Here is a 20439-nt window from a genome sequence, read left to right as displayed (position 1 = left end):
GCCGTTGCCGACCGCCTCCCTGTCGTCGTCGTCGCCGTCGAACGCCTCCCTGTCGTCGTCGTCGTCGTCGACCGCCTCCCTGTCGTCGTCGTCGTCGTCGAACGCCTCCCTGTCGTCGTCGCCGTCGTCGACCGACTCCCTGTCGTCGTCGCCGTCGTCGACCGCCTGCCTGTCGTCGTCGACCGCCTGCCTGTCGTCGTCGACTGCCTCGCTGTCGTCGTCGTCGACCGCCTCGCTGTCGTCGTTGTCGATGCCTCCCTTTCATCTTCGTCGTCGACCGCCTCGCTGTCGTCGTCGTCGTCGTCGACCGCCTCGCTGTCGTCGTCGTCGTCGTCGACCGCCTCCCTGTCGTCGTCGTCGTCGTCGTCGACCGCCTCCCTGTCGTAGTCGTCGACCGCATCCCTGTCGTCGTCGTCGTCGTCGTCGACCGCCTCCCTGTCGTAGTCGTCGACCGCGTTGCTGTCGTCGTCGTCGTCGACCGCCTCCCTGTCGTCGTCGTCGTCGTCGACCGCCTCCCTGTCGTCGTCGTCGTCGTCGACCGCCTCCCTGTCGTCGTCGACCGCGTTGCTGTCGTCGTTGTCGTCGACCGCCTCGCTGTCGTCGTCGTCGCTGAAAGCCTCCCTGTCGTCGTCGTCGTCGTCGACCGCCTCCCGTGTCGTCGTCATCGACAGCCTCGCTGTCGTCGTCGTCGTCGACCGCCTCGCTGTCGTCGTCGCCGTCGACGACCGCCTCCCGTGTCGTCGTCATCGACAGCCTCGCTGTCGTCGTCGTCGTCGACCGCCTCGCTGTCGTCGTCGTCGTCGACCGCCTCGCTGTCGTACTCGTCGTCGACCGCCTCGCTGTCGTACTCGTCGTCGACCGCCTCCCTGTCGTACTCGTCGTCGAACGCCTCCCTGTCGTCGTCGTCGTCGTCGAACGCCTCCCTGTCGTCGTCGCCGTCGTCGACCGACTCCCTGTCGTCGTCGACCGCCTGCCTGTCGTCGTCGACTGCCTCGCTGTCGTCGCCGTCGTCGACCACCTCCCTGTCGTAGTCGCCGTCATCGACCGCCTCGCTGTCGTCGTCGTTGACCGCCTCGCTGTCGTCGTTGTCGATGCCTCCCTTTCGTCGTCGTCGTCGACCGCCTCGCTGTCGTCGTCGTTGACCGCCTCGCTGTCGTCGTTGTCGATGCCTCCCTGTCGTCGTCGTCGTCGACCGCCTCGCTGTCGTCGTCGTTGACCGCCTCGCTGTCGTCGTTGTCGATGCCTCCCTTTCGTCGTCGTCGTCGACCGCCTCGCTGTCGTCGTCGTTGACCGCCTCGCTGTCGTCGTTGTCGATGCCTCCCTTTCGTCGTCGTCGTCGACCGCCTCGCTGTCGTCGTCGTTGACCGCCTCGCTGTCGTCGTTGTCGATGCCTCCCTTTCGTCGTCGTCGTCGACCGCCTCACTGTCGTCGTTGCCGTTGCCGACCGCCTCCCTGTCGTCGTCGTCGCCGTCGAATGCCTCCCTGTCGTCGTCGTCGTCGTCGAACGCCTCCCTGTCGTCGTCGCCGTCATCGACCGCCTCCCTGTCGTCGTCGCCGTCGTCGACAGCCTCGCTGTCATCATCGTCGACCGCCTCGCTGTCATCGTTGTCGATGCCTCCCTTTCATCTTCGTCGTCGACCGCCTCCCTGTCGTCGTCGTCGTCGTCGACCGCCTCCCTGTCGTCGTCGACCGCGTTGCTGTCGTCGTTGTCGTCGATCGCCTCGCTGTCGTCGTCGTCGCTGAAAGCCTCTCTGTCGTCGTCGTCGTCGTCGACCGCCTCCCGTGTCTTCGTCGTCGACAGCCTCGCTGTCGTCATCGTCGTCGTCGACCGCCTCCCGTGTCTTCGTCGTCGACCGCCTCGCTGTCGTCATCGTCGTCGACCGCCTCGCTGTCGTCGTCGTCGCTGAAAGCCTCCCTGTTGTCGTCGTCGTCGTCGACCGCCTCCCGTGTCGTCGTCGTCGACAGCCTCGCTGTCGTCGTCGTCGTCGACCGCCTCGCTGTCGTCGTCGTCGTCGACCGCCTCGCTGTCGTCGTTGTCGTCGACCGCCTCGCTGTCGTAGTCGTCGTCGACCGCCTCGCTGTCGTAGTCGTCGTCGACCGCCTCGCTGTCGTAGTCGTCGTCGACCGCCTCGCTGTCGTAGTCGTCGTCGACCGCCTCGCTGTCGTCGTCGCCGTCGTCGACCGCCTCCCTGTCGTCGTCGCCGTCGTCGAACGCCTCCCTGTTTTCGTCGTCGACCGCCTCCCTGTCGTCGTCGCCGTCGTCGACCGCCTCCCTGTCGTCGTCGTCGACCGCCTCCCTGTCGTCGTCGTCGAACGCCTCCCTGTCGTCGTCGTCGTCGTCGACCGCCTCGTTGTCGTCGTCGTCGACCGCCTACCTGTCGTCATCATCGTCGACCGCCTCCCTGTCGTCGCCGTCGTCGCCGACCGCCTCCCTATCGTCGTCGCCGTCGCCGACCGCCTCCCTGTCGTCGTCGTCATCGTCGACCGCCTCCCTGTCGTCGTCGACCGCCTCCCTGTCGTCGTCGACCGCGTTGCTGTCGTCGTCGTCGTCGACCGCCTCCCGTGTCGTCGTCATCGACAGCCTCGCTGTCGTCGTCGTCGTCGACCGCCTCGCTGTCGTCGTCGCCGTCGACGACCGCCTCCCGTGTCGTCGTCATCGACAGCCTCGCTGTCGTCGTCGTCGTCGACCGCCTCGCTGTCGTCGTCGTCGTCGACCGCCTCGCTGTCGTACTCGTCGTCGAACGCCTCCCTGTCGTACTCGTCGTCGAACGCCTCCCTGTCGTCGTCGTCGAACGCCTCCCTGTCGTCGTCGTCGAACGACTCCCTGTCGTCGTCGTCGTCGTCGACCGCCTCCCTGTCGTCGTCGCTGTCGTCGACCGACTCCCTGTCGTCGTCGACCGCCTGCCTGTCGTCGTCGACTGCCTCGCTGTCGTCGCCGTCGTCGACCGACTCCCTGTCGTCGTCGACCGCCTGCCTGTCGTCGTCGACTGCCTCGCTGTCGTCGCCGTCGTCGACCACCTCCCTGTCGTAGTCGCCGTCATCGACCGCCTCGCTGTCGTCGTCGTTGACCGCCTCGCTGTCGTCGTTGTCGATGCCTCCCTTTCGTCGTCGTCGTCGACCGCCTCGCTGTCGTCGTCGTTGACCGCCTCGCTGTCGTCGTTGTCGATGCCTCCCTTTCGTCGTCGTCGTCGACCGCCTCACTGTCGTCGTTGCCGTTGCCGACCGCCTCCCTGTCGTCGTCGTCGCCGTCGAACGCCTCCCTGTCGTCGTCGTCGTCGTCGACCGCCTCCCTGTCGTCGTCGTCGTCGTCGAACGCCTCCCTGTCGTCGTCGCCGTCGTCGACCGACTCCCTGTCGTCGTCGCCGTCGTCGACCGCCTGCCTGTCGTCGTCGACCGCCTGCCTGTCGTCGTCGACTGCCTCACTGTCGTCGTCGTCGACCGCCTCGCTGTCGTCGTTGTCGATGCCTCCCTTTCATCTTCGTCGTCGACCGCCTCGCTGTCGTCGTCGTCGTCGTCGTCGACCGCCTCCCTGTCGTCGTCGTCGTCGTCGACCGCCTCCCTGTCGTCGTCGTCGTCGTCGTCGACCGCCTCCCTGTCGTAGTCGTCGACCGCCTCCCTGTCGTCGTCGTCGTCGTCGTCGACCGCCTCCCTGTCGTAGTCGTCGACCGCATCCCTGTCGTCGTCGTCGTCGTCGTCGACCGCCTCCCTGTCGTAGTCGTCGACCGCGTTGCTGTCGTCGTCGTCGTCGACCGCCTCCCTGTCGTCGTCGTCGTCGTCGACCGCCTCCCTGTCGTCGTCGACCGCGTTGCTGTCGTCGTTGTCGTCGACCGCCTCGCTGTCGTCGTCGTCGCTGAAAGCCTCCCTGTCGTCGTCGTCGTCGTCGACCGCCTCCCGTGTCGTCGTCATCGACAGCCTCGCTGTCGTCGTCGTCGTCGACCGCCTCCCTGTCGTCGTTGCCGTCGCCGACCGCCTCCCTGTCGTCGTCATCGCCGTCGCCGACCGCCTCCCTGTCGTCGTCGTCGTCGTCGACCGCCTCCCTGTCGTCGTCGTCGTCGTCGTCGACCGCCTCCCTGTCGTAGTCGTCGACCGCATCCCTGTCGTCGTCGTCGTCGTCGTCGACCGCCTCCCTGTCGTAGTCGTCGACCGCGTTGCTGTCGTCGTCGTCGTCGACCGCCTCCCTGTCGTCGTCGTCGTCGTCGACCGCCTCCCTGTCGTCGTCGTCATCGTCGACCGCCTCCCTGTCGTCGTCGACCGCCTCCCTGTCGTCGTCGACCGCGTTGCTGTCGTCGTTGTCGTCGACCGCCTCGCTGTCGTCGTCGTCGCTGAAAGCCTCCCTGTCGTCGTCGTCGTCGTCGACCGCCTCCCGTGTCGTCGTCGTCGACCGCCTCCCGTGTCGTCGTCATCGACAGCCTCGCTGTCGTCGTCGTCGTCGACCGCCTCGCTGTCGTCGTCGCCGTCGACGACCGCCTCCCGTGTCGTCGTCATCGACAGCCTCGCTGTCGTCGTCGTCGTCGACCGCCTCGCTGTCGTCGTCGTCGTCGACCGCCTCGCTGTCGTACTCGTCGTCGAACGCCTCCCTGTCGTACTCGTCGTCGAACGCCTCCCTGTCGTCGTCGTCGAACGCCTCCCTGTCGTCGTCGTCGAACGACTCCCTGTCGTCGTCGTCGTCGTCGAACGCCTCCCTGTCGTCGTCGCTGTCGTCGACCGACTCCCTGTCGTCGTCGACCGCCTGCCTGTCGTCGTCGACTGCCTCGCTGTCGTCGCCGTCGTCGACCGACTCCCTGTCGTCGTCGACCGCCTGCCTGTCGTCGTCGACTGCCTCGCTGTCGTCGCCGTCGTCGACCACCTCCCTGTCGTAGTCGCCGTCATCGACCGCCTCGCTGTCGTCGTCGTTGACCGCCTCGCTGTCGTCGTTGTCGATGCCTCCCTTTCGTCGTCGTCGTCGACCGCCTCGCTGTCGTCGTCGTTGACCGCCTCGCTGTCGTCGTTGTCGATGCCTCCCTTTCGTCGTCGTCGTCGACCGCCTCACTGTCGTCGTTGCCGTTGCCGACCGCCTCCCTGTCGTCGTCGTCGCCGTCGAACGCCTCCCTGTCGTCGTCGTCGTCGTCGACCGCCTCCCTGTCGTCGTCGTCGTCGTCGAACGCCTCCCTGTCGTCGTCGCCGTCGTCGACCGACTCCCTGTCGTCGTCGCCGTCGTCGACCGCCTGCCTGTCGTCGTCGACCGCCTGCCTGTCGTCGTCGACTGCCTCACTGTCGTCGTCGTCGACCGCCTCGCTGTCGTCGTTGTCGATGCCTCCCTTTCATCTTCGTCGTCGACCGCCTCGCTGTCGTCGTCGTCGTCGTCGTCGACCGCCTCCCTGTCGTCGTCGTCGTCGTCGACCGCCTCCCTGTCGTCGTCGTCGTCGTCGTCGACCGCCTCCCTGTCGTCGTCGTCGACCGCCTCCCTGTCGTCGTCGTCGTCGTCGTCGACCGCCTCCCTGTCGTAGTCGTCGACCGCATCCCTGTCGTCGTCGTCGTCGTCGTCGACCGCCTCCCTGTCGTAGTCGTCGACCGCGTTGCTGTCGTCGTCGTCGTCGACCGCCTCCCTGTCGTCGTCGTCGTCGTCGACCGCCTCCCTGTCGTCGTCGACCGCGTTGCTGTCGTCGTTGTCGTCGACCGCCTCGCTGTCGTCGTCGTCGCTGAAAGCCTCCCTGTCGTCGTCGTCGTCGTCGACCGCCTCCCGTGTCGTCGTCATCGACAGCCTCGCTGTCGTCGTCGTCGTCGACCGCCTCGCTGTCGTCGTCGCCGTCGACGACCGCCTCGGTGTCGTCGTCGTCGAACGCCTCCCGTGTCGTCGTCTCCGTCGTCGACCGCCTCCCTGTCGCCGTCTCCGTCATCGACCGCCTCCCTGTCGCCGTCTCCGTCGTCGACCGCCTCGGTGTCGTCATCGTCGATGCTTCCCTGTCGCCGTCTCCGTCGTCGACCGCCTCGGTGTCGTCGTCGTCGATGCCTCCCTGTCGTCGTCGCCGTCGTCGACCGCCTCGGTGTCGTCGTCGTCGATGCCTCCCTGTCGTCGTCGCCGTCGTCGACCGCCTCGGTGTCGTCGTCGTCGATGCCTCCCTGTCGTCGTCGCCGTCGTCGACCGCCTCGGTGTCGTCGTCGTCGACCGCCTCACTGTCGCCGTGTCGACCGCCTCCCGTGTCGTCGTCATCGAACGCCTCCGTGTCGTCGTCGTCGTCGTCGACCGCCTCACTGTCGCCGTCGTTGTCGACCGCCTCCCGTGTCGTCGTCATCGAACGCCTCCGTGTCGTCGTCGTCGTCGTCGACCGCCTCCGTGTCGTCGTCGTCGTCGACCGCCTCCCTGTTGTCGTCGTCGTCGACCGCCTCCCTGTCGTCGTCGTCGTCGTCGAACACCTCCCTGTCGCCGTCTCCGTCGTCGACCGCCTCGGTGTCGTTGTCGTCGATGCCTCCCTGTCGTCGCCGTTGTCGACCGCCTTGGTGTCGTCGTCGTCGACCGCCTCGCTGTCGCCGTCGTCGTCGACCGCCTCCCGTGTCGTCGTCATCGAACGCCTCCGTGTCGTCGTCGTCGTCGTCGTCGACTGCCTCCCCGTCGTCGTCGTCGACCGCCTCCCTGTCGCCGTCGTCGAACGCCTCCCTGTCGTCGTCGTCGAACGCCTCCCTGTCGTCGTCGTCGTCGTCGACCGCCTCGTTGTCGTCGTCGTCGACCGCCTCCCTGTCGTCATCGTCGTCGACCGCCTCCCTGTCGTCGCCGTCGTCGTCGACCGCCTCCCTGTCGTCGCCGTCGTCGTCGACCGCCTCCCTGTCGTCGCCGTCGTCGCCGACCGCCTCCCTGTCGTCGTCGCTGTCGCCGACCGCCTCCCTGTCGTCGTCATCGCCGTCGCCGACCGCCTCCCTGTCGTCGTCGTCGTCGACCGCCTCCCTGTCGTCGTCGAACGCCTCCCGTGTCGCCGTCGTCCACCGCCTCCCTGTCGTCGTTGCCGTCGCCGACCGCCTCCCTGTCGTCGTCGCCGTCGTCGACCGCCTCCCTGTTTTCGTCGTCAACCGCCTCCCTGTCATCGTCGCCGTCGTCGACCGCCTCTGTGTAGTCGTCGTCGACCGCCTCCCGTGTCGTCGTCGTCGAACGCCTCCCGTGTCGTCGTCGTCGACCGCCTCCGGTGTCGTCGTCGTCGAACGCCTCCCGTGTCGCCGTCGTCCACCGTCTCCCTGTCGTCGTTGCCGTCGCCGACCGCCTCCCTGTCGTCGTTGTCGTCTACCGCTTCCCTGTCGTAGTCGCCGTCGTCCACCTCCTCGCTGTCGTCGTCGCCGTCGTTGACCGCCTCCCTGTCGTTGTCGCCGTCGTTGACCGCCTCCCTGTCGTCGTCGTAGTCGTTGACCGCCTCCCTGTCGTCGTCGTCGACCGCCTCGCTGTCGTCGTCGTCGTCGTCGACCGCCTCGCTGTCGTCGTCGACCGCCTCCCTGTCGTCGTCGACCGCCTCCCTGTCGTCGTCGTCGTCGTCGAACGCCTCCCTGTCGTCGTCGCCGTCGTCGACCGACTCCCTGTCGTCGTCGCCGTCGTCGACCGCCTGCCTGTCGTCGTCGACCGCCTGCCTGTCGTCGTCGACTGCCTCGCTGTCGTCGTCGTCGACCGCCTCGCTGTCGTCGTTGTCGATGCCTCCCTTTCATCTTCGTCGTCGACCGCCTCGCTGTCGTCGTCGTCGTCGTCGACCGCCTCCCTGTCGTCGTCGTCGTCGACCGCCTCCCTGTCGTCGTCGTCGTCGTCGTCGACCGCCTCCCTGTCGTAGTCGTCGACCGCATCCCTGTCGTCGTCGTCGTCGTCGTCGACCGCCTCCCTGTCGTAGTCGTCGACCGCGTTGCTGTCGTCGTCGTCGTCGACCGCCTCCCTGTCGTCGTCGTCGTCGTCGACCGCCTCCCTGTCGTCGTCGTCGTCGTCGACCGCCTCCCTGTCGTCGTCGACCGCGTTGCTGTCGTCGTTGTCGTCGACCGCCTCGCTGTCGTCGTCGTCGCTGAAAGCCTCCCTGTCGTCGTCGTCGTCGACCGCCTCCCGTGTCGTCGTCATCGACAGCCTCGCTGTCGTCGTCGTCGTCGACCGCCTCGCTGTCGTCGTCGCCGTCGACGACCGCCTCCCGTGTCGTCGTCATCGACAGCCTCGCTGTCGTCGTCGTCGTCGACCGCCTCGCTGTCGTACTCGTCGTCGAACGCCTCCCTGTCGTACTCGTCGTCGAACGCCTCCCTGTCGTCGTCGTCGAACGCCTCCCTGTCGTCGTCGTCGAACGACTCCCTGTCGTCGTCGTCGTCGTCGAACGCCTCCCTGTCGTCGTCGCCGTCGTCGACCGACTCCCTGTCGTCGTCGACCGCCTGCCTGTCGTCGTCGACTGCCTCGCTGTCGTCGCCGTCGTCGACCACCTCCCTGTCGTAGTCGCCGTCATCGACCGCCTCGCTGTCGTCGTCGTTGACCGCCTCGCTGTCGTCGTTGTCGATGCCTCCCTTTCGTCGTCGTCGTCGACCGCCTCGCTGTCGTCGTCGTTGACCGCCTCGCTGTCGTCGTTGTCGATGCCTCCCTTTCGTCGTCGTCGTCGACCGCCTCGCTGTCGTCGTCGTTGACCGCCTCGCTGTCGTCGTTGTCGATGCCTCCCTTTCGTCGTCGTCGTCGACCGCCTCACTGTCGTCGTTGCCGTTGCCGACCGCCTCCCTGTCGTCGTCGTCGCCGTCGAACGCCTCCCTGTCGTCGTCGTCGTCGTCGACCGCCTCCCTGTCGTCGTCGTCGTCGTCGAACGCCTCCCTGTCGTCGTCGCCGTCGTCGACCGACTCCCTGTCGTCGTCGCCGTCGTCGACCGCCTGCCTGTCGTCGTCGACCGCCTGCCTGTCGTCGTCGACTGCCTCGCTGTCGTCGTCGTCGACCGCCTCGCTGTCGTCGTTGTCGATGCCTCCCTTTCATCTTCGTCGTCGACCGCCTCGCTGTCGTCGTCGTCGTCGTCGACCGCCTCCCTGTCGTCGTCGTCGTCGTCGTCGACCGCCTCCCTGTCGTAGTCGTCGACCGCATCCCTGTCGTCGTCGTCGTCGTCGTCGACCGCCTCCCTGTCGTAGTCGTCGACCGCGTTGCTGTCGTCGTCGTCGTCGACCGCCTCCCTGTCGTCGTCGTCGTCGTCGACCGCCTCCCTGTCGTCGTCGTCGTCGTCGACCGCCTCCCTGTCGTCGTCGACCGCGTTGCTGTCGTCGTTGTCGTCGACCGCCTCGCTGTCGTCGTCGTCGCTGAAAGCCTCCCTGTCGTCGTCGTCGTCGTCGACCGCCTCCCGTGTCGTCGTCATCGACAGCCTCGCTGTCGTCGTCGTCGTCGACCGCCTCGCTGTCGTCGTCGCCGTCGACGACCGCCTCCCGTGTCGTCGTCATCGACAGCCTCGCTGTCGTCGTCGTCGTCGACCGCCTCGCTGTCGTCGTCGTCGTCGACCGCCTCGCTGTCGTACTCGTCGTCGACCGCCTCGCTGTCGTACTCGTCGTCGACCGCCTCCCTGTCGTACTCGTCGTCGAACGCCTCCCTGTCGTCGTCGTCGTCGTCGAACGCCTCCCTGTCGTCGTCGCCGTCGTCGACCGACTCCCTGTCGTCGTCGACCGCCTGCCTGTCGTCGTCGACTGCCTCGCTGTCGTCGCCGTCGTCGACCACCTCCCTGTCGTAGTCGCCGTCATCGACCGCCTCGCTGTCGTCGTCGTTGACCGCCTCGCTGTCGTCGTTGTCGATGCCTCCCTTTCGTCGTCGTCGTCGACCGCCTCGCTGTCGTCGTCGTTGACCGCCTCGCTGTCGTCGTTGTCGATGCCTCCCTGTCGTCGTCGTCGTCGACCGCCTCGCTGTCGTCGTCGTTGACCGCCTCGCTGTCGTCGTTGTCGATGCCTCCCTTTCGTCGTCGTCGTCGACCGCCTCGCTGTCGTCGTCGTTGACCGCCTCGCTGTCGTCGTTGTCGATGCCTCCCTTTCGTCGTCGTCGTCGACCGCCTCGCTGTCGTCGTCGTTGACCGCCTCGCTGTCGTCGTTGTCGATGCCTCCCTTTCGTCGTCGTCGTCGACCGCCTCACTGTCGTCGTTGCCGTTGCCGACCGCCTCCCTGTCGTCGTCGTCGCCGTCGAATGCCTCCCTGTCGTCGTCGTCGTCGTCGAACGCCTCCCTGTCGTCGTCGCCGTCATCGACCGCCTCCCTGTCGTCGTCGCCGTCGTCGACAGCCTCGCTGTCATCATCGTCGACCGCCTCGCTGTCATCGTTGTCGATGCCTCCCTTTCATCTTCGTCGTCGACCGCCTCCCTGTCGTCGTCGTCGTCGTCGACCGCCTCCCTGTCGTCGTCGACCGCGTTGCTGTCGTCGTTGTCGTCGATCGCCTCGCTGTCGTCGTCGTCGCTGAAAGCCTCTCTGTCGTCGTCGTCGTCGTCGACCGCCTCCCGTGTCTTCGTCGTCGACAGCCTCGCTGTCGTCATCGTCGTCGTCGACCGCCTCCCGTGTCTTCGTCGTCGACCGCCTCGCTGTCGTCATCGTCGTCGACCGCCTCGCTGTCGTCGTCGTCGCTGAAAGCCTCCCTGTTGTCGTCGTCGTCGTCGACCGCCTCCCGTGTCGTCGTCGTCGACAGCCTCGCTGTCGTCGTCGTCGTCGACCGCCTCGCTGTCGTCGTCGTCGTCGACCGCCTCGCTGTCGTCGTTGTCGTCGACCGCCTCGCTGTCGTAGTCGTCGTCGACCGCCTCGCTGTCGTAGTCGTCGTCGACCGCCTCGCTGTCGTAGTCGTCGTCGACCGCCTCGCTGTCGTAGTCGTCGTCGACCGCCTCGCTGTCGTCGTCGCCGTCGTCGACCGCCTCCCTGTCGTCGTCGCCGTCGTCGAACGCCTCCCTGTTTTCGTCGTCGACCGCCTCCCTGTCGTCGTCGCCGTCGTCGACCGCCTCCCTGTCGTCGTCGTCGACCGCCTCCCTGTCGTCGTCGTCGAACGCCTCCCTGTCGTCGTCGTCGTCGTCGACCGCCTCGTTGTCGTCGTCGTCGACCGCCTACCTGTCGTCATCATCGTCGACCGCCTCCCTGTCGTCGCCGTCGTCGCCGACCGCCTCCCTATCGTCGTCGCCGTCGCCGACCGCCTCCCTGTCGTCGTCGCCGTCGTCGCCGACCGCCTCCCTGTCGTCGTCGTCGTCGACCGCCTCCCTGTCGCCGTAGCCGTCGTCGACCGCCTCCCTGTCGCCGTCTCCGTCGTCGACCGCCTCGGTGTCGTCGTCGTCGATGCCTCCCTGTCGCCGTCTCCGTCGTCGACCGCCTCGGTGTCGTCGTCGTCGACCGCCTCGCTGTCGCCGTCGTCGTCGACCGCCTCCCGTGTCGTCGTCATCGACCGCCTCGCTGTCGTCGCCGTCGTCGACCGCCTCGCTGTCGTCGTCGTCGTCGACCGTCTCGCTGTCGTCGTCGTCGTCGACCGCCTCGCTGTCGTCGTCGTCGTCGTCGACCGTCTCGCTGTCGTCGTCGTCGTCGACCGTCTCGCTGTCGTCGTCGTCGAACGCCTCCCTGTCGTCGTCGTCGTCGAACGCCTCCCTGTCGTCGTCGTCGTCAACCGCCTCGCTTTCGTCGTCGTCGACCACCTCGCTGTCGTCGTCGCCGTCGTCTACCGCCTCGGTTTCGTCGTCGTCAACCGCCTCGGTGTCGTCGTCGTCGAACGCTTCCCGTGATGTCGTTGTCGAACGCCTCCCTGTCGTCGTCGTCGACCGCCTCCCTGTCATCGTTGCCGTCGTCGACCGCCTCCCTGTCGTCGTCAACGACCGCCTCCCTGTCGTCGTCAACGACCGCCTCCCTGTCATCGTCGCCGTCGTCGACCGCCTCGCTGTCGTCGTCGTCGACCGCCTCGCTGTCGTCATCGTCGTCGTCGCAGGCCTCCCTGTCGTCGTCGCCGTCGTCGACCTCCTCGGTGTCGTCGTCGTCGATGCCTCCCTGTCGTCGTCGTCGTCGCCTCCCTGTCGTCGTCGTCGTCGAACGCCTCCCGTGTCGTCGTCGTCGAACGCCTCCCGTTTCGTCGTCGTCGAACGCCTCCCGTGTCGTCGTCGTCGAACGCCTCCGTGTCGTCGTCGTCGAACGCCTCCCGTGTCGTCGTCGTCGAACGCCTCCCGTGTCGTCGTCGTCGACCGCCTCCGTGTCGTCGTCGTCGACCGCCTCCGTGTCGTCGTCGTCGACCGCCTCCCTGTCGTCGTCGTTTCGTCGAACGCCTCCCGTGTCGTCGTCGTCGAACGCCTCCCTGTCATCGTCGTCATCGTCAAACGCCTCCCTGTTGTCGTCATCGACCGCCTCCCTGTCATCGTTGCCGTCGTCGACCGCCTCCCTGTCGCCGTCATCCACTGTCTCCCTGTCGTCGTCGCCGACCGCCTCCCTGTAGTCGTCGCCGTCATCGACCGCCTCCCTGTTTTCGTCGTCAACCGCCTCCCTGTCGTCGTCGCCGTCGTCGACCGCCTCCCTGTTTTCGTCGTCAACCGCCTCCCTGTCGCCGTCGCCGTCGTCGAACGCCTCCCTGTCGCCGTCGCCGTCGTCGACCGTATCCCTGTCGTCATCGCCGTCATCGACCGCCTCCCTGTCGCCGTCGCCGTCGTCGACCGCCTCGGTGTCGTCGTCGTCGATGCCTCCCTGTCGCCGTCTCCGTCGTCGACCGCCTCGGTGTCGTTGTCGTCGTCGTCGACCGCCTCGCTGTCGTTGTCGTCGTCGTCGACCGCCTCGCTGTCGTTGTCGTCGTCGTCGACCGCCTCGCTGTCATTGTCGTCGTCGTCGCCGGCCTCCCTGTCGTCGTCGTCGTCGACAGCCTCCCTGTCACTGTCGTCGTCGTCGACCGCCTCGCTGTCGTTGTCGTCGTCGTCGCCGGCCTCCCTGTCGTCGTCGTCGTCGACGGCCTCCCTGTCACTGTCGTCGTCGACCGCCTCCCTGTCGTCGTCGTCGTCGTCGACCGCCTCGCTGTCGTCGTCGCCGTCGTCGACCGCCTCGCTGTCGTCGTCGCCGTCATCGACCGCCTCGCTGTCGTCGTCGTCGACCGCCTCGCTGTCGTCGTTGTCGATGCCTCCCTTTCGTCGTCGTCGTCGACCGCCTCCCTGTCGTCGTCGTCGACCGCCTCGCTGTCGTTGTCGTCGTCGTCGACCGCCTCCCTGTCGTCGTCGTCGACCGCCTCCCTGTCGTCGTCGTCGTCGTCGACCGCCTCCCTGTCGTCGTCGTCGTCGACCGCCTCCCTGTCGTCGTCGACCGCATTGCTGTCGTCGTCGACCGCCTCCCTGTCGTCGTCGTCGCTGAAAGCCTCCCTGTCGTCGTTGCCGTTGTCGACCGCCTCACTGTCGTCGTTGCCGTTGTCGACCGCCTCGCTGTCGTCGTCATCGCTGAAAGCCTCCCTGTCGTCGTCGCCGTTGTCGACCGCCTCCCTGTCGTCGTCGTCGACCGCCTCCCTGTCGTCGTCGACCGCCTCCCTGTCGTCGTCGACCGCATTGCTGTCATCGTCGTCGTCGACCGCCTCCCTGTCGTCGTCGTCGACCACCTCCCTGTCGTCGTCGTCGTCGTCGACCGCCTCCCTGTCGTCGTCGACCGCATTGCTGTCATCGTCGTCGTCGACCGCCTCGCTGTCGTCGTAGTCGCTGAAAGCCTCCCTGTCGTCGTCGCCGTTGTCGACCGCCTCACTGTCGTCGTCGCCGTTGTCGACCGCCTCACTTTCATCGTCGTCGACCGCTTCACTGTCGTCGTCGTCGACCGCCTCCCTGTCGTCGTCGTCAACCGCCTCCCTGTCATCGTTGCCGTCGCCGACCGCCTCCCTGTCGCCGTCGTCCACCGTCTCCCTGTAGTCGTCGCCGTCGCCGACCGCCTCCCTGTCGTCGTCGCCATCGTCGACCGCCTCCCTGTCGTCGTCGCCGTCGTCGACCACCTCCCTGTTTTCGTCGTCAACCGCCTCCCTGTCGTCGTCGCCGTCGTCGACCGCCTCTCTGTTTTCGTCGTCAACCGCCTCCCTGTCGCCGTCGTCTACCGCCTCCGTGTCGTCGTTGCCGTCGCCGACCGCCTCCCTGTCGTCGTCGCCGTCGTCGACCGCCTCCCTGTCGTTGTCGTCGTCGTCGAACGCCTCCGTGTCGTCGTCGTCGACCGCCTCCCTGTCGTCGTCGTCGTCTACCGCCTCCGTGTCGTCGTCGCCATCGTCGACCTCCTCGCTGTCGTCGTCGCCGTCGTCGACCGCCTCCCTGTCGTCGTCGCCGTCGTCGACCGCCTCCCTGTCGCCGTCGTCGACCGCCTCCCTGTCGCCGTCGTCGATCGCCTCCCTGTCGTCGTCGTCGTCGACCGCCTCGCTGTCTTTGTCGTCGTCGTCGACCGCCTCGCTGTCTTTGTCGTCGTCGTCGACCGCCTCGGTGTCGTCGTCGTCGAACGCCTCCCGTGTCGTCGTCGCCGTCGTCGACCGCCTCCCTGTCGCCGTCGTCGACCGCCTCCCTGTCGCCGTCGTCGACCGCCTCCCTGTCGTCGTCTTCGTCGACCGCCTCGCTGTCTTTGTCGCCGTCGTCGACCGCCTCGGTGTCGTCGTCGTCGAACGCCTCCCGTGTCGTCGTCTCCGTCGTCGACCGCCTCCCTGTCGCCGTCTCCGTCGTCGACCGCCTCGGTGTCGTCATCGTCGATGCCTCCCTGTCGCCGTCTCCGTCGTCGACCGCCTCGGTGTCGTCGTCGTCGATGCCTCCCTGTCGCCGTCTCCGTCGTCGACCGCCTCGGTGTCGTCGTCGTCGATGCCTCCCTGTCGTCGTCGCCGTTGTCGACCGCCTCGGTGTCGTCGTCGTCGACCGCCTCACTGTCGCCGTCGTTGTCGACCGCCTCCCGTGTCGTCGTCATCGAACGCCTCCGTGTCGTCGTCGTCGTCGTCGACCGCCTCACTGTCGCCGTCGTTGTCGACCGCCTCCCGTGTCGTCGTCATCGAACGCCTCCGTGTCGTCGTCGTCGTCGTCGACCGCCTCCGTGTCGTCGTCGTCGACCGCCTCCGTGTAGTCGTCGTCGTCGACCGCCTCCCTGTCGTCGTCGACCGCCTCCCTGTCGTCGTCGTCGTCGTCGAACACCTCCCTGTCGTCGTCGCCGTCGTCGACCGACTCCCTGTCGTCATCGACCGCCTGCCTGTCGTCGTCGACCGCCTCCCTGTCGTAGTCGCCGTCATCGACCGCCTCGCTGTCGTCGTCGTCGACCGCCTCGCTGTCGTCGTTGTCGATGCCTCCCTGTCGTCGCCGTCGCCGTCGACCGCCTCCCTGTCGTCGCCGTCGCCGTCGACCGCCTCCCTGTCGTCGCCGTCGATCGCCTCCCTGTCGTCGTCGTCGCCGTCGACCGCCTCCCTGTCGTCGTCGTCGACCGCCTCCCTGTCGTCGTCGTCGTCGACCGCCTCCCTGTCGTCGTCGACTGCATTGCTGTCGTCGTCGTCGTCGACCGCCTCGCTGTCGTTGTCGCCGCTGAAAGCCTCCCTGTCGTTGTCGCCGTCGTCGACCGCCTCCCTGTTTTCGTCGTCAACCGCCTCCCTGTCATCGTCGCCGTCGTCGACCGCCTCCCTGTCGTCGTCGTTGACCGCCTCGCTGTCGTCGTCGTCATTGAACCGCCTCCCATGTCGTCGTCGTCGACCGCCTTCGTCGTCATCGTCGTCGTCGACTGCCTTCGTCGCCGTCGTCCGCCTTGCTGTCGTCGTCGTCGACCGCCTCGCTGTCGTCGTCGACCGCCTCGCTGTCGTCGTCGACGGTCTCGCTGTCGTCGTCGTCGTCGACGGTCTCGCTGTCGTCGTCGACCGCCTCGCTGTCGTCGTCGACGGTCTCGCTGTCGTCGTCGACGGTCTCGCTGTCGTCGTCGACGGTCTCGCTGTCGTCGTCGTCGTCGACGGTCTCGCTGTCGTCGTCGTCGTCGACTGCCTCGCTGTCGTCGTCGTCGTCGACCGTCTCGCTGTCGTCGTCGTCGTCGACCGCCTCGCTGTCGTCGTCGTCGACCGCCTCGCTGTCGTCGTCGACCGCCTCGCTGTCGTCGTCGACCGCCTCGCTGTCGTCGTCGTCGTCGACCGCCTCGCTGTCGTTGTCGTCGTCGACCGCCTCCCACGTCGTCGTCGTCGACCGCCTTCGTCGTCATCGTCGTCGTCGACTGCCTTCGTCGCCGTCGTCCGCCTTGCTGTCGTCGTCGTCGACCGCCTCGCTGTCGTCGTCGACCGCCTCGCTGTCGTCGTCGTCGTCGACGGTCTCGCTGTCGTCGTCGTCGTCGACGGTCTCGCTGTCGTCGTCGTCGTCGACCGCCTCGCTGTCGTCGTCGTCGTCGACCGCCTCCCTGTCGTCGTCGTCGTCGACCGCCTCCCTGTCGTCGTCGGCGACCGCCTTCCTGTCGTCGTCGTTGACGACCCCCTCGCTGTCGTCGTCGTCGTCGACAGTCTCGCTGTCGTCGTCGTCGTCGACAGCCTCCCTGTCGTCGTCGTCGTCGACCGCCTACCTGTCGTCGTCGTCGACCGCCTCGCTGTCGTCGTCGTCGACCGCCTCCCTGTCGTCGTCGTCGTCGTCGACCGCCTCCCTGTCGTCGTCGTCGTCGTCGACCGCCTCGCTGTCGTCGTCGTCGTCGTCGACCGCCTCGCTGTCGTCGTCGTCGACCGCCTCCCTGTCGTCGTCGTCGACCGCCTCCCTGTCGTCGTCGTCGTCGTCGACCGCCTCCCTGTCGTCGTCGTCGTCGTCGACCGCCTCGCTGTCGTCGTCGTCGTCGACCGCATCCCTGTCGTCGTCGTTGACCGCCTCGCTGTCATCGTCGTCATTGAACCGCCTCGCTGTCGTCGTCGTCGTCGACCGCCTCGCTGTCGTCGTCGTCGTCGACCGCCTCGCTGTCGTCGTCGTCGTCGACCGCCTCGCTGTCGTCGTCGGCGACCGCCTTCCTGTCGTCGTCGTTGACGACCGCCTCGCTGTCGTCGTCGTCGTCGACAGTCTCGCTGTCGTCGTCGTCGTCGACAGCCTCCCTGTCGTCGTCGTCGTCGACCGCCTACCTGTCGTCGTCGTCGACCGCCTCGCTGTCGTCGTCGTCGACCGCCTCCCTGTCGTCGTCGTCGACCGCCTCCCTGTCGTCGTCGTCGTCGTCGACCGCCTCCCTGTCGTCGTCGTCGTCGTCGACCGCCTCGCTGTCGTCGTCGTCGTCGTCGACCGCCTCGCTGTCGTCGTCGTCGACCGCCTCCCTGTCGTCGTCGTCGACCGCCTCCCTGTCGTCGTCGTCGTCGTCGACCGCCTCCCTGTCGTCGTCGTCGTCGTCGACCGCCTCGCTGTCGTCGTCGTCGTCGTCGACCGCCTCGCTGTCGTCGTCGTCGTCGACCGCCTCGCTGTTGTCGTCGTCGAACGCCTCCCTGTCATCGTCGTCGTCGACCGCCTCTCTGTCGTCGTCGTCATTGTCGACCGCCTCGCTGTCGTCGTCGTCGTCGACCGCCTCTCTGTCGTCGTCGTCATTGTCGACCGCCTCGCTGTCGTCGTCGTCGTCGACCGCCTCGCTGACGTCGTCGTCGACCGCCTCGCTGTCGTCGTCGTCGTCGACCGCCTCTCTGTCGTCGTCGTCATTGTCGACCGCCTCGCTGTCGTCGTCGTCGTCGACCGCCTCGCTGACGTCGTCGTCGACCGCCTCGCTGTCGTCGTCGTCGTCGACCGCCTCGCTGTCGTCGTCGTCGTCGACCGCCTCGCTGTCGTCGTCGTCGTCGACCGCCTCGCTGTCGTCGTCGTCTTCGACCGCCTCGCTGTCGTCGTCGTCTTCGACCGCCTCGCTGTCGTCGTCGTCGTCGACCGCCTCGCTGTCGTCGTCGTCTTCGACCGCCTCGCTGTCGTCGTCGTCTTCGACCGCCTCGCTGTCGTCGTCGTCGACCGCCTCGCTGTCGTCGTCGCCGTCGATCGCCTCGCTGTCGTCGTCGTCTTCGACCGCCTCGCTGTCGTCGTCGTCGTCGACCGCATCACTGTCGTCGTCGTCGACCGCATCGCTGTCGTCGTCGTCGACCGCCTCGCTGTCGTCGTCGTCGACTGCATCGCTGTCGTCGTCGTCGTCGAACGCCTCGCTGTCGTCGTCGTCAACCTCCTCACTGTCGTCGTCTTCGTTGACCGCGTCGCTTTCGTCGTCGTCGACCGCCTCGCTGTCGTCGTTGTCATCGTCAACTGCCTCCCTGTCGTCGTCGTCGTCGACCGCCTCGCTGTCGTCGTCGTCGACCGTCTCCCTGTCGTCGTTGCAGTCGCCGACCACCTCCCTGTCGTTGTCGCCGTCGTCGACCGCCTCCCTGTTTTCGTCGTCAACCGCCTCCCTGTCATCGTCGCCGTCGTCGACCGCCTCCCTGTCGTCGTCGTAGACCGCCTCGCTGTCGTCGTCGTCATTGAACCGCCTCGCTGTCGTCGTCGTCATTGAACCGCCTCGCTGTCGTCGTCGTCGTCGACCGCCTCGCTGTCGTCGTCGTCGTCGACCGCCTCGCTGTCGTCGTCGTCGTCGACCGCCTCGCTGTCGTCGTCGTCGTCGACCGCCTCGCTGTCGTCGTCGTCGTCGACCGTCTCGCTGTCGTCGCCGTCGTCGACGGCCTCGCTGTCGTCGCCGTCGTCGACCGCCTCGCTGTCGTCGCCGTCGTCGACCGCCTCGCTGTCGTCGCCGTCGTCGAACGCCTCGCTGTCGTCGCCGTCGTCGAACGCCTCCCTGTCGTCGCCGTCGTCGAACGCCTCCCTGTCGCCGTCGCCGTCGTCGAACGCCTCCCTGTCGCCGTCGCCGTCGTCGACCGCCTCCCTGTCGCCGTCGCCGTCGTCGAACGCCTCCCTGTCGCCGTCGCCGTCGTCGAACGCCTCCCTGTCGCCGTCGCCGTCGTCGAACGCCTCCCTGTCGCCGTCGCCGTCGTCGAACGCCTCCCTGTCGTCGTCGCCGTCGTCGAACGCCTCCCTGTCGCCGTCGCCGTCGTCGAACGCCTCCCTGTCGTCGTCGTCGACCGCCTCCCTGTCGCCGTCTCCGTCGTCGACCGCCTCGCTGTCGTTGTCGTCGTCGTCGACCGTCTCGCTGTCGTTGTCGTCGTCGTCGCCGGCCTCCCTGTCGTCGTCGTCGTCGTCGACCGCCTCGCTGTCGTTGTCGTCGTCGTCGCCGGCCTCCCTGTCGTCGTCGTCGTCGACGGCCTCCCTGTCACTGTCGTCGTCGACCGCCTCCCTGTCGTCGTCGTCGTCGACCGCCTCCCTGTCGTCGTCGCCGTCATCGACCGCCTCGCTGTCGTCGTCGCCGTCATCGACCGCCTCGCTGTCGTCGTCGTCGACCGCCTCGCTGTCGTCGTTGTCGATGCCTCCCTTTCGTCGCCGTCATCGACCGCCTCGCTGTCGTCGTCGTCTTCGACCGCCTCGCTGTCGTCGTCGTCGTCGACCGCATCGCTGTCGTCGTCGTCGACCGCATCGCTGTCGTCGTCGTCGACCGCATCGCTGTCGTCGTCGTCGACCGCATCGCTGTCGTCGTCGTCGACCGCATCGCTGTCGTCGTCGTCGACTGCATCGCTGTCGTCGTCGTCGTCGAACGCCTCGCTGTCGTCGTCGTCAACCTCCTCACTGTCGTCGTCTTCGTTGACCGCGTCGCTTTCGTCGTCGTCGACCGCCTCGCTGTCGTCGTTGTCATCGTCGACTGCCTCCCTGTCGTCGTCGTCGTCGACCGCCTCGCTGTCGTCGTCGTCGACCGTCTCCCTGTCGTCGTTGCAGTCGCCGACCACCTCCCTGTCGTCGTCGCCGTCGTCGACCGCCTCCCTGTTTTCGTCGTCAACCGCCTCCCTGTCATCGTCGCCGTCGTCGACCGCCTCCCTGTCGTCGTCGTCGACCGCCTCGCTGTCGTCGTCGTCATTGAACCGCCTCGCTGTCGTCGTCGTCGTCGACCGCCTCGCTGTCGTCGTCGTCGTCGACCGCCTCGCTGTCGTCGTCGTCGTCGACCGCCTCGCTGTCGTCGCCGTCGTCGACCGCCTCGCTGTCGTCGCCGTCGTCGACCGTCTCGCTGTCGTCGTCGTCGTCGACCGCCTCGCTGTCGTCGCCGTCGTCGACCGCCTCGCTGTCGTCGCCGTCGTCGACCGCCTCGCTGTCGTCGCCGTCGTCGACCGCCTCGCTGTCGTCGCCGTCGTCGACCGCCTCCCTGTCGCCGTCGTCGACCGCCTCCCTGTCGCCGTCGCCGTCGTCGAACGCCTCCCTGTCGCCGTCGCCGTCGTCGAACGCCTCCCTGTCGCCGTCGTCGATGCCTCCCTGTCGCCGTCTCCGTCGTCGACCGCCTCGGTGTCGTTGTCGTCGTCGTCGACCGCCTCGCTGTCGTTGTCGTCGTCGTCGACCGCCTCGCTGTCGTTGTCGTCGTCGTCGCCGGCCTCCCTGTCGTCGTCGTCGTCGTCGACCGCCTCGCTGTCGTTGTCGTCGTCGTCGACCGCCTCGCTGTCGTTGTCGTCGTCGTCGCCGGCCTCCCTGTCGTCGTCGTCGTCGACGGCCTCCCTGTC

Source organism: Strix uralensis, chromosome 1, assembly GCF_047716275.1.
Source record: "Strix uralensis isolate ZFMK-TIS-50842 chromosome 1, bStrUra1, whole genome shotgun sequence".
In the NCBI taxonomy this organism is placed as follows: domain Eukaryota; kingdom Metazoa; phylum Chordata; class Aves; order Strigiformes; family Strigidae; genus Strix; species Strix uralensis.
Note: the sequence above shows the minus strand (reverse complement) of the source record.